Source organism: Hippichthys cyanospilos, chromosome 9 (assembly GCF_059441005.1).
Source record: "Hippichthys cyanospilos isolate Australia breed blue-spotted pipefish chromosome 9, RoL_Hcya_1.0, whole genome shotgun sequence".
In the NCBI taxonomy this organism is placed as follows: Eukaryota; Metazoa; Chordata; class Actinopteri; order Syngnathiformes; family Syngnathidae; genus Hippichthys; species Hippichthys cyanospilos.
This window is the reverse complement of record NC_142377.1, coordinates 13,189,980-13,202,317: the sequence shown is the minus strand read 5'-3', so window position 1 is coordinate 13,202,317 and position 12,338 is coordinate 13,189,980. Positions and strand designations below refer to the sequence as shown.

The following is a 12,338-nucleotide window of genomic DNA, read 5'->3' as shown; positions in this document are numbered from 1 at the left end:
AAATGCATTTCTTAATTTATTTTATGTAACATTTTTGCATCAGCGTTAAGCCTTTTTAAATGTAAAGTGTGCTTTATCTTTTGCACACATTTCAATATCAATCACGAGTCTCGGAAAATCTCCACGTTCCATGATTCCAAACAACCTCCAATGCCCATGAGTCACGTCCCTTTGATAAGGCCACCTTCTTTTACAATTTACAATATGTGGACTTGGTGTGTACAATTCTAGATGGGAGAGTCTACGTAAATGAAAAGGCCACAAGTCCAGATGCTTAAAAAAAAAAAAAAAAAATCATGCGTGTATGGTAGAATCAGGCCCTACATGCTTATTCTCATGTATCTCTGACACAAAGTTGGCCATCACTAAAGTACAACAAACCATGAGGAATTTAGTCATATGGTGCTGTCATATTCAATGCTGACATAAACAAATTTAAGCCATGTGTGGAAAAATGAATATGTGGCGAGCTTAAACACAGGTTCAGACAACAAGCAATGAATGCATGGACAAAATGCATATTTTTATTACCCTACTGCCAACCACAAAGAAAATATAGCAACTATGCATTAGGGCCAAAGGAAATGCCCAATTAGATTCACTGGATGCAAGATTCCATGCTCACTTTTGTGCTACCAACTTTTTCAGTTGGTCGCACCTTTTTTCGAGGAGATGCAGCATGACCGTGTTTGCTGATTTATGGTCATCTCAATTCTCATCACGAAATGTCATATTACGTGATGATTGACTGATTCGGGATATTTGCTAAATAATTTATTTAACAAGAACAGTCTGCAACAGGCAGTGACTGACAAAAGAGGTTAGTTAGTTTCAGTAACTTGAAAAGAAGATACTGGAAAAAAATGCTTTGCTTTTATGTGAAGATTATTTTGTTCAACACAGTGGGACCAGCTTTTATGGTGCACGTAGGTCCTCCGATGAAGTGTTTTCCCCCCCAGGGGTACCTGAGCACATTGCCTGGGATATGTCCACACTCATTAAAGCTCGGATGACTGCTGAAAATAAAACTGTAAAACTGGCTCAATGTTTTAACAGCTGTTTAAAGGGGAGTAGTTTAAATGTGCTTCATTAAAAAAAAAATAAAAAAAAAAAAAAAAAATATATATATATATATATATATATATATATATATATATATATATATACTGTATATTATATGTAGAGGAAGATAAATTCTTTATTTTTACTAATTGACGGACTAGAATGGAAAACAGAAGTCTAGCTATTTGATTAGTTATTTAACGCATAAGTGACTAGATGGGCAATACATTGGAATTAAGTAAATATCAAAGTAATCTGACACCCATCGATCTTCTTGATATGTCAGCTTTTAGAGCTTGATAGAAAGCCTTCAGTGATTAGATTGTAGGTGTCAAATTCCAGTCCTTGAGGGTCAGTATCCTGCATGTTTTGGATGTTTCTCTCTACACCTCACCAGATTCAAATGATTAACTCATCAGCAAGCAGGGGGCACTTGAAAATCATCCTAATTGTTGGAATTCAAATATTAGTAGTTAGTAGATAAATAATACTTCTTTTGCACATGTTTCTACAATGCAATGCGATATGGTGGTATGAAGGCCTGCCACTGGAATTAAAAAAAAAAAAAAAAAAAAGTCAGTTTTGAATTCCTGTTTGTATTGTGTGTATTTAAGCTGTTGGTGTCAGTGTTATATATGCAGCCTATTTTTGGAAAGCTCGGAAAAGCATTTTTAATAAGGTAAAAATGAAACCTTACTGATATTGAAACTGTGTGTAAATGTAGCTTTCAATGCAGCCATTTTCTACGTATGAATGTTGTGGCCAGCCGATGCCCTGTCATGCTACAGTGTGTTCCTGTGGTTGTTATGAAAGCACACACACATTGCACTGGCGCAGTGACTCTCAAAATAGTCCAATAATAGATGATCTTAAATCTGTAAAATTTCTTGCTAATATGTGGTGAAAACACATAGCTTGTATATTTGGAGCCCAGCACTGGGTCATGACCACACATCTAAGCAAGCGCGTCAGTGAGGGAGGTGTAAGGTTACTACTGTTTGTGTTTCTGTGTCAGTTAAATATGCCAAGAGCAGACCAAGAGTGTTACTCCAGGCTGAGTGTGAAAAAGAAGAAAGCAATTTGTGTATTTCTCACTGTTAAACAAAAGCACAAATGAACAAAACGTTATGACAATTTGCCACATGTTGATGAGCACACTCACATCAGAAAAACAAAACTAAGCACGAAAAATGTTTTGAGCGTCAGGTATTAGGGCCCTACCACAGAATATAGATTAGGGTTGCAATTCATGATTTTATTTTTATTCAATTATTATGACGATTACTCGATACATTGAAAAAAAAAACAAGATTTAATGAAAAAAACGGGCATTACTTCAAGTTCACAGTGAAAAAAGTAAGCTAAGATTTAATTACTTGTTTGATCCACAAACCCCTCAGAAAAGGAAAGAAATATATTAATTTTTCTACAAAGTAAAAGCAAATGTTTTCAATGTTATTATCTTGGGACAATTGTCAAATAAACCTGGTCTAAACTGATAAATCAATTATCGGAAATGGTTATTAATTATTTTGATAATGGTTTTGTTGCCGAAAAATTGATCAACCATTGCAGTTACAATACAATCGAACAACAACATGGGGGAACAAAGAAATGGAGGAGGAAATCAACAGGAGTAAAATGGGCGCTTTTAACTTTCTGCAGAACTACAAAAGGGGCCCTTTTTTGGCAGCGTGCAGTGGAGAAACCGCAGAATGGTGTGACGCTGGAGTTAAGGATTGGAGAAGGCAGGGGGGTTTACAGAGGATAGGGAAGCAGGGGAGCATGGAAAGGAGGCAAAAAAATAGAAATACAGGAGAAAAAGGAGGGCGGGATATAGATGGCAGGTTTTAATCAGCAACAGGCTGCCGGTAATGAGATCACTTACCCCGCTGCTCTCAGATTGATGTCATGTGAAGCTGTGTGATGCACAGAGGCACGCCGCGGACGACAGGCACGCATGACAAGCCGGCTTGCCGGCTCCGACACGCGCAAACATACGAACAAGTGTGATACGGGGCTACAAAGGAGGGGGTGCACTCGCGTTATCTTTGGCAAATGTACAGGCAAATTAGGTAACGCAAGAGCACATAGAAATGGCACAAAGAACCTTTATTACGCCAAATCTCCCTGCTGATTCACTTTTTTTTTTTCAAGCCAGCAAAAGAGCTGACACAAATATAATCGTAGCCACCCATTCGCCATAAACACTGTTGAGGTCCCAGGGCTCCTTTATGTCTTCTTTTCCTCCAGAACGGCTAAACATGCCTACACACAAAGAACATACTGTACCAGCAGGCGAATGTTGGCCAGACACGCAGGCGAAAAAAATAGAGCGAAAACGAGGGGGAAAAACAAGGTAAATGAGGGAGCGAAAAGGAAACGGGTGACATTCCGGGTAGCCGTTTTGGGGTTAGCAAGTTTACCTCACATGTTGCGAAATGAAAGGGGTCCTTTCACTGAACAGAGGAGGCAAAATCAGAGTAAATCGTATGCGCACATGGAAATACAAACAAGCTAAAATGAATATTAAAGCGCCAACACATATTTGTTGTTTCTGTGTGGGTGAAAAGGGCGTACATGTGCATCCAATGAACAGTGAATAGCTCTTCCCGTACAAACGTTCCCCAAAATTCAACCATGATGTCACCATGAACCTGTTGTGAACTCAACACTGTCAACTACCATTACCGTCTCATCCCTCCTCCCAACTCCCGCCCCCCGCTTCACCGCACTACCTCTCCGTCCCCATCTTGTTTTCGGCCTTCCGCTCTTCATCTTTCGCCATGCAACATTGTCTGGATGCATTTTTCTTTTCAACGCAAACAGACGCATGTGCCCCCCCGCCCCCTTCTTCCTCGGAGCGCTCGTCCCCTACCGCCAAACGGCTCACAGCCATTTGGACTGTCTCCACGCTAACAGGGACAGTTTTAATCAGAACAAGCTGGCATATTTTGGCCAGGACCTGCACTTATGGTAATTCAATCAGAACGAGAGGGAAAAGAGAGGCGGTAGTGTAAAGGGGCACACGGAGGGTAGAAGAGTGTGAGACGGGGAAATAAGAAAAACAGAGAGAGGAAAACGGAGACAGCGGGCGGATTGGAGGTTTGAGTGATTAGAGGAGTTTGATCCGCATGTGGGAGCAATTGTCTAATTACAGCTAGATACGTTGAAGTGTTGCTGCCTGGGGGACGGATGCTGATTGGAGGGCACGATGCGACGCAAATGAGATGATTGGATGATAGAGAAAATCACGACGGGTAATTGGAGGAGGCGAAAGAGATCAAGCGAAGACTGGTGCTTCCTAACAAGGAATTTTCCAAATTGAGGTCTTGGAAATTTAAAGAGCTTCCTCCCTGGAGCTGAAGGCCTTTTCAGCTCGCGCATTTAAGCATTTGGATGTCAGTACATCTTTTTGGTCAAAAGGTCCAATATGGGTAATGCATTAAACAGTATTTGTATCCAAACAAGAGCATTCAAAAAGAATATATATATATATATATATATATATATATATATATATATATATATATATATATATATATATATATAGTTACACACAGAGCAATGTGACAAGACCTTTAAAAATAAAATCTTTCAAAATGCAAGGTGGCCACTTTAATTAGAGCTAAACTGAATTTTGAAAATCAGGTGAAAACTTCAGGAGAAAATGAGCCTTTTGTTTGGGGGAAATGTTTATTGAGATATTCTCTTAAAGGGACACTGTGTAAGGTTAAGACTGTTTTTCAAGAAAAATAAATAGATAAAATGATTATAAATTTAAAAAACCTGCAAATAAGTGTGTTGTTAATGACCAAAAGTATGTTTTAAATATAATCGGAGGTCTAGTTATCATTAAATTATATTACATCGGGGGTGGCACTTCACTGGAGGCTGCCATGTTTGTTATAGCTATGGACAATGGTAAATGCGACACCTCCTGCTGTGCATAATGAAAAACAGTCAAATCTTACACAGAGTCCCTTTAAAAACACTCATCAAAAATTATACTGGTATAATTCCGTTCTCAATTCTTCTAGTTTGGGATAGAACCTAGTTTTCCACTTGACTGATGAGTTTCAGTCAAAAGTAGACCAAAGTCCAAGACACTGATGGGTCAAACTATGCATTATTTCAAAAACTGGCGTAGATGGAAGCTTATTGGTGAGAAAAGCAGTGTCGGCAGCAAAATATGTTACGTTTAAAAAAAAGTCAGTTGTTTTTTGTGAATTGATTTGATCTTTGGTCTTTTCAATGCCTTCAGTGTTTATTACATATTTTTAAAAGAAAATTCCACATAGATGGGGCCACTTTGCCCCCAGCTTGTAAAAACTAGTTTTTTTTTAATAGCTATTTTTTTTTTAAACATTTCTGACCACATTTTAAAAGCTATTCTTTTTCACATAAAATGCTGGAAAAATGTTATAAGCACAAATATTGGTACAACAATTAGACACAAAGACTCACACATGCCTAGACTGAGCACTTACCATGAAACAATGCTACATTGTTTGCAGAACGTTTTTTACAACCTTTAAAATGATCCGGGCTAATACCTACTAGTGTAGAATGTGAACAGTTACCATTAGTTGGGTTACCATTATTGCACTTGCTTATAAAATACAGGTAACAAAAAATGGCCTGTATTCTGCAGTGACTGATGACCACATGTGCACAAACAGTCTGTAAACACTCTGCACAGGAAACACCTGGTTGTGACATGCTCATTCTGCTTTTTTTCCAACAGGTTATGGTTTTAAAGATTTATTAGCTCAATTTAGGATATAAGCAAATTCAGCCCTCGAGGTCCACGGTCTTCAATGTCTGCATTTTCATGGGCTTCAACAGACTATTTAGGATTTGTTTGGATTTGGTTTGTTTAGACCAGGGATGACCAAACCACCAAGGGTCCACACAGACAAAGCAGAGGATACAGGAACATTGGTTTGCTTGTATTTAATAAGTCAAATAAAACCAAATCCATGGATGTATGTCAGGGGTGTCAAATCCATTTTAGCTTGATGGCCATATGGAATGAAATCGATTGTGACGTGGGCCAGATCGGTAAAATCGTGGTGTATAACTTAAAAAGAATTACTGTAACTTATTTGTAGATTTTGTGAAGCGCGCCGTCCTGGTCCCAAATTCCAGCGAATAGGGACAGTCAAATGTAAACATATTGTCGAAAAGAAATAGAAAGATTAAAAAAAAAAACAAAAAAACAAGTAAAATACTTTTTGGTCCCTTATCCATCCCAATATAATTTTTATCCTTAAATTGCATGAAATTAATGGTAATTTTCTTTGGTCTTTCTTCCATTAGTTCGTACAATACATATTTTTATCTGACACATAAGATGAATTAAAATAAACACATTAAGTTTAAATGAGTGGATTTATCAATAAATAAATAAATAAATAAATAATACAACGAATCACAAATGTCCAGTGGAAGGAAAATGCCCTAAACAAAAACTGTGCAATTGTGAAATGTTTTTCGAGGAGTATAGTGACTTACAAAGAAAATTCACAGAATGCCGTAGTGTCTCATTTTGGACACTGGGTGGCACCCACATAAACATATGTCAGAAGGAGTAGAAAACTCACAAGAAAGAAGTTGTGATATGTCAAATACGCAAACAGTGTGCTAACTGACAAACTGTAAATAAAGTAAATTTAAAAAGAAATACAGGACTGATTGTTTATAATACAACAAAGACCAAAGTCGAGACATTCAAAGGATTTTATCTGTGCTGAGCAGTAGCACAACAAAACTAGATGCTAATGCTAACCTAGTGTTCCACTTTTTGTCACTTTGGGTATTGCTTGTAAGACTTTTTGCCTATTGATTATGGACGGAGGAGCGATGGGTTTGGTCCCAATTTATTTTTGCTAAAAAAAAAAAAATCATCTCGTGGGCCAGAATAAACCTTCTTGCTTTACATTTGACGAGTTTTTGGATGAACACGCTTCCAATGGTTGTCCCAGTTTTGTTTTCTTCAACTGACAGCCAAACACCGCTCAACGTATTAAGAGCCTTTCCAAATAGAAAATAAAAACAGAATCTATTCATTCATTTTCTAGGGCCGTTTATCCTCACAAGGTTCGCAAACCTGTAAAAAAAAATGTATACTTTAGCAGTTTCTTTACAGTATAGTCAAACTGTTTGATGTGTCCTCATGATCATGTAATTTAGTGGCTCAAAGTTCTACAGAGATTGCAAGACTAATCACGAAAAATCATGAAAAAAATGAAAGTATGGGGAACAAGGCATAATGTGATGGCTGCTTTTCAACAGATGTAAAAATATTTTAACTAACTAGTGCAGTTTATGCCTGCCATAGCAAAAAAAAGTGTTTCTTTTCCAACTGAGAGCAAACAAGGACATGCATCAGGCATCAGATGTTGCCGCTGTCACAGAAGTAAATTAAAGTTTGACTTTTTTTTTTTCAGCATGAGACTAATGTCCTCATGATCAACAGGCCTCAAACGCAGCGAAAGCACACTCACTGTTTTTCCCCTCACTATTTTATTGTAACCAGCTGTTTAATACATTCTCTTCATAGTTCTTTCTAGCATGCTAAATATACACTCACCAGCAACTGCGTAGGGCACAATTGCTCAAGCTAATGAAATCGCATAACACTACATATATATTTTTTTTGCCGTCACAATGAATTAACGGCATATTCATTATTGAGGATACAGTTGCGATGCATGATTGGGATCTATTGGCTACCTAATTTGGCCACACAACAAATTGTTAAATGAATAGCTTGCTGTAAATGAAAACTGCTGTAACTTATTGTATAGTAATAAAAATGTGTTAAATCTTGATGTCTTTTTTTCCCCTCCACTATGGATTCAGATGACAAAAATACAAAAAAAAGAAAATGGCTCTCAATCTCTTGTTTTAACCACTGGGCCTCTTCAGAGTGTAAAATCTCCCAAATTCATACAACGTTCCCTTAACCTTTGTGGAAAAAGTCATTATGTCAAGGTGAGCTGAAAACCTGCTTTCTTTCGAGCATAAGATAAGGCAGCAGTATTTGAAATGAATTTGACTCTGGTTTTCCTAACCAGTGTCATCAGCGATTATTACTGCTTGTAAGTAGCGAGCTTTAAACCTTTACCATTACCAACCTTTTGCGGCCTTTTTAAGCAAACTGAATGTGTACAAACCAGCTTGTTGACTTCATTAACATTCAGTACGATTATCTTTCAAAGTTTTATGCCAACAGTAAATAAATAATTGGGTAGGATCAGAGTGGCAGGAGTGCATATGCACATGAAACAAGTTTACAAACATGACATTACATACAGTATGTGGCACCTCACAAGGTCTATACACCCCTGACATCAAAGACCGGTGGCCAAGATTTGACTTGCCCACAAAGAGCCTCATGATCAGAAGAATGCTTTTAATGGTCCCACGGAGGAATAACGTAAAACACATTTCTCCATCGTGTCAGATGAATGCGCAATCCAAGCAACCAAATAATGCGCCTCAAAGTAATGACAGGCAGGCATAAGGTATCAGTGACATGCATATGACCCTTTATTATGAACGATCACGTTTACATCTGTAAAGATAGAAATGCAGATACAACGTAGCGTATTGAAGGTTAAGTTAACAATAAATCTGAACTAAGCACACACTGACATCTTGCGGACAAAAGTTTAAGTGACGCACGAGGTTATTCTGTGAACTTGCAATGTCTCGTTTAAACCACACGAGGAGGCTGTTGTTTCACTGTTGCATTGGGAAAATGTCAGTTTTGGGCTCAGAGGCTTTCTTGGGAAAAAATGTCATTCATTCTGCCATATGTTCTGGCCATGAGGTTTTGCTCAATGTAATTAAAAAAATATGAATTAGCAATGAGACAAGATTTAAAACAAAAAAAGAAAATCCATCAAAGAGCGCTCCGAAAGGCCACTTTGACCTGTGTATAACTCAAAAGATTTTAGAAAATTGGATTAAGCTTTTCATGTGATAAAAATGGCATTTTTTTCTATTACATTTCCTGTTAAAAAAAAATTGTTCCTAAAACACCTTCAAATCTGAATTAACCAGTACAACTTCATGAGTTATCAACATTCTTCCCCCTCCTTCCATTTTGTCTTCTACTCAGGGACCCCCCTTTTTGATTTTTTTTTTCTTTTTGACATGTCTCAGTTAAATATGTCCACCAATTTTTCCGGGCAGGCCAAAATTTTGAGTCAGAAGGTTGTCAGAATAAGCGTCATGTTTCAAACTCTGACGTGTATGTGGCCAAATATTATTATTATTATATTGGAATATTATTAATTAGATAAGCATTGTGGGCAACAGAATAAGTGAGGTATGAAGACAAACAATTGTTGTTTTGTTGTAAAGTATTATAATTTTCCATTCCATGTTGTTTTTGTTTTTTTAATTCCACAAACATGGTGGCCACTTTGCTGCCATGTTGCTCACATTGCTATATTAATTCATGTTCAAACCACATAGGGATGAATGGATGAATGGATGGATTGATAGACAAAATGAATATTCGTCCTACGAGGGAATTTAAACTGTCACAACGGCAACATTCACAAATAAACACTTGTACTCTATTAATGGGCCCCAACAATAATATTTTTTTCCTTTACACAGCAAATAAAGTCCATTTGGCACATGGGTGATTTAATTTTTATTTTGGGCCAGAAATTTCGAATCAGGAAGTGAAATGTCTCATTGACTGAAGCCACCCTTGTCACCATGTGGCCGCCACATCCCCTTCATTTGAATTGTTTGAAAGAAACCCATCCAAGACAATGAAAAGGAAAAAGCTAAATTGTAGTGATCTGTGATGGGAGTCAGAGGTGGATTGAATGGAGAAGGCAAAAACAGGCATTTTATTGACATAAAAAAGAACTGGAGAGCCAACAAAGCAAATCACGTGTCAAGAGAGCACCCATTGCACTTATTAATTCAGTCCCCTCAGGAAACAACTACCCATAAGAGCAGTTCCGAGGGTGAATCATGGACTACAGCACTGATTGTCGATTGTCGGGCTTGTGTGTGCTGTAAACACAAATTTTCGCCACTTGGACATTTTCTACAGCAAACCATTGTAACGAATAAATAAAACGTTGCTGTTTACTAGGCCGACTCAGTGCAAAATCGCTTATTCCCAACCCCAGCAAACGAAAGTAAAAACGTGAAGGTCTCCTCGGGTAAGGGGGGTGTAAATTTACTCTTGCGCTGGGTGGTACGGGGGCATTGTAGAGGTATTACGAGGTACTATTATCGCCATCGCGCCTCTCGCAACTTATTTTTATCCTGCTCGGGTGATTGATGATTTCTTAGAAAGTGACCAATGGATGAAAAACACTTTTTGGGTTGTTCAGGGTGAGACATTAACATTGTAACATGGTTTCAAGCTACAAAAAGTTGACTATCCATAATAGGCACTTTATTAATATAGCGCAACAAAGTACAAACAGAAACACATTACAATAAACATGAATATACTATAATCAAGAAGAAGATTTATTTTTTTGTATTGATAAATGGTAAGTACTATAGTTTTAAACCGCTACTGTAACATCAGTATAATTAACGTAAAGTTAAAAGCACAAATTATTGGCAGTGACATATGACATATTGACGAATTCCAAAACACAATCAGTAATTGATTAATTGTATTTTAAATGCAATAAATAGGAATGAAAATATAGCCTAATTATGGCTATGCAAATTCATATAATAAAAATTGGAGCTGATTTGGTGTGATTATATGTAATTGAACGTCATCATGGTGGGCTGTCACAAAGATTAGGGTGACCTTTGGCTTTAAACCTGTTTTTTTATTGATGACATTCCACATTGACTTCATCTATCAGGAATACATTCGCCTGGATGAGAATAACATCACACTTTGATACAGCCAGGTCGTAAAGCAACGTGACCCAGAATAAAGCTTGATACACCTGCCGCCAAAGGGCGGGCTTTTCATTTATTTCTGTGACGAGCCCGCGGATTTAAGCACATTTGGCCGTTTTTCCCTCTCTTCTTCTTCTAAAGCTCATGTTACCACAAGCAGCTTGTGACCTACATTCAGGCGGTCCCAGCCAATCTTGGGCTGATAGCTTGGCTGTGTGCAAACACAATCTGCAGAGAGCAGGAACGTGACAAGAGGGGGGATGGGCAGGGGAAGTCACGCTGAGCACCGCCCATCACGCACGTGCCGGGTGTGACGAGGAAAGATCGTCTAAGCGCAAACGCACCACTCACTCGCCTGATCTGCTGCAAACTGTTTAACACTGTTGCATTGTTGAGCATGGAAGGAATGTGCACAGGCTGCAACACATCCACATTCACTGCAGTCCTCAACGTGTTCGCACATAAAAACCAGGATTAACAGATTTATTGTGTGTGTGTGTGTGTGTGTGTGTGTGTGTGTGTGTGTGTGTGTGTGTTGAAGTTAGGGCTTAACAACATTACCGAAAAATACATTTTTTTAAAACAAAAATTCAATTTCCCATTTTTTGTCAGTTTTTTTGCCCCCCCCCTACTTTTTTTTAATATAAATGACTGAAAAATCAAAGCGACTTTGGGTTTTATTTTAGCTAGCATTTAATATATACAACTCCCTCTTAGAATTAAAGTGCAAAGTTTTGCCTTGCATGAAATACTTCTGTAAATAAATGGAGTGTAGCAGCACATTGTATAAAACTGATTAAGTGCAAACTTAAAACATGTTTTTAACATTGTTAAACATTACATCTTGTATCACTTATTTGGCAAACAGAACTAGAGATAGATGTTGCCAATCTTGTTGTGTACCATCTATACAATGACAATAAATGCATTTTATTCTGTCATCAGCATTGTGTTGTAAGACATGATCTATGCTGGAAACGATGGGACCGATTGTTGCCTTCAAAATTCAAGTTCTTCAATCATTTTCTGCTGTACTGAAGCAGTTGGATTACTGTGATGGACCGTGTCAACACTGAGGGTTTCACAGAATAAATTGCAAAGTATACTGGGAAATTGATGTTTTTAAACCTCATTTCACAGCTTGTAGAGTTATTTCTATAAGTAATTAAATCAACTGAAATCATTTACCTCTTATTGCCTAATATTTGGGCGACGGTCGCCTGTTCCAATGCAAAGCTATCACGAGGGAAAACAATCACGGTTGCATTTGGTTGCCCAATTTGCGTTGAAGAAACACAAAGGCTATTTTTTAGATTTACAATTAAAGAAAAAAAAAAAAAGAAATGACTCATTCCCATTCAGCGGAG

The 12,338-nt window shown here is 37.7% G+C and overlaps 1 protein-coding gene across 1 annotated transcript in view; it reads right to left on the bottom strand.

Moving 5' to 3' along the window:
* The window catches only part of rargb (retinoic acid receptor, gamma b), a 56,006-nt gene that overhangs the window by 32,192 nt on the left and 11,476 nt on the right, over positions 1-12,338 (bottom strand). The gene's annotated exons all lie outside the window — the stretch shown is intronic.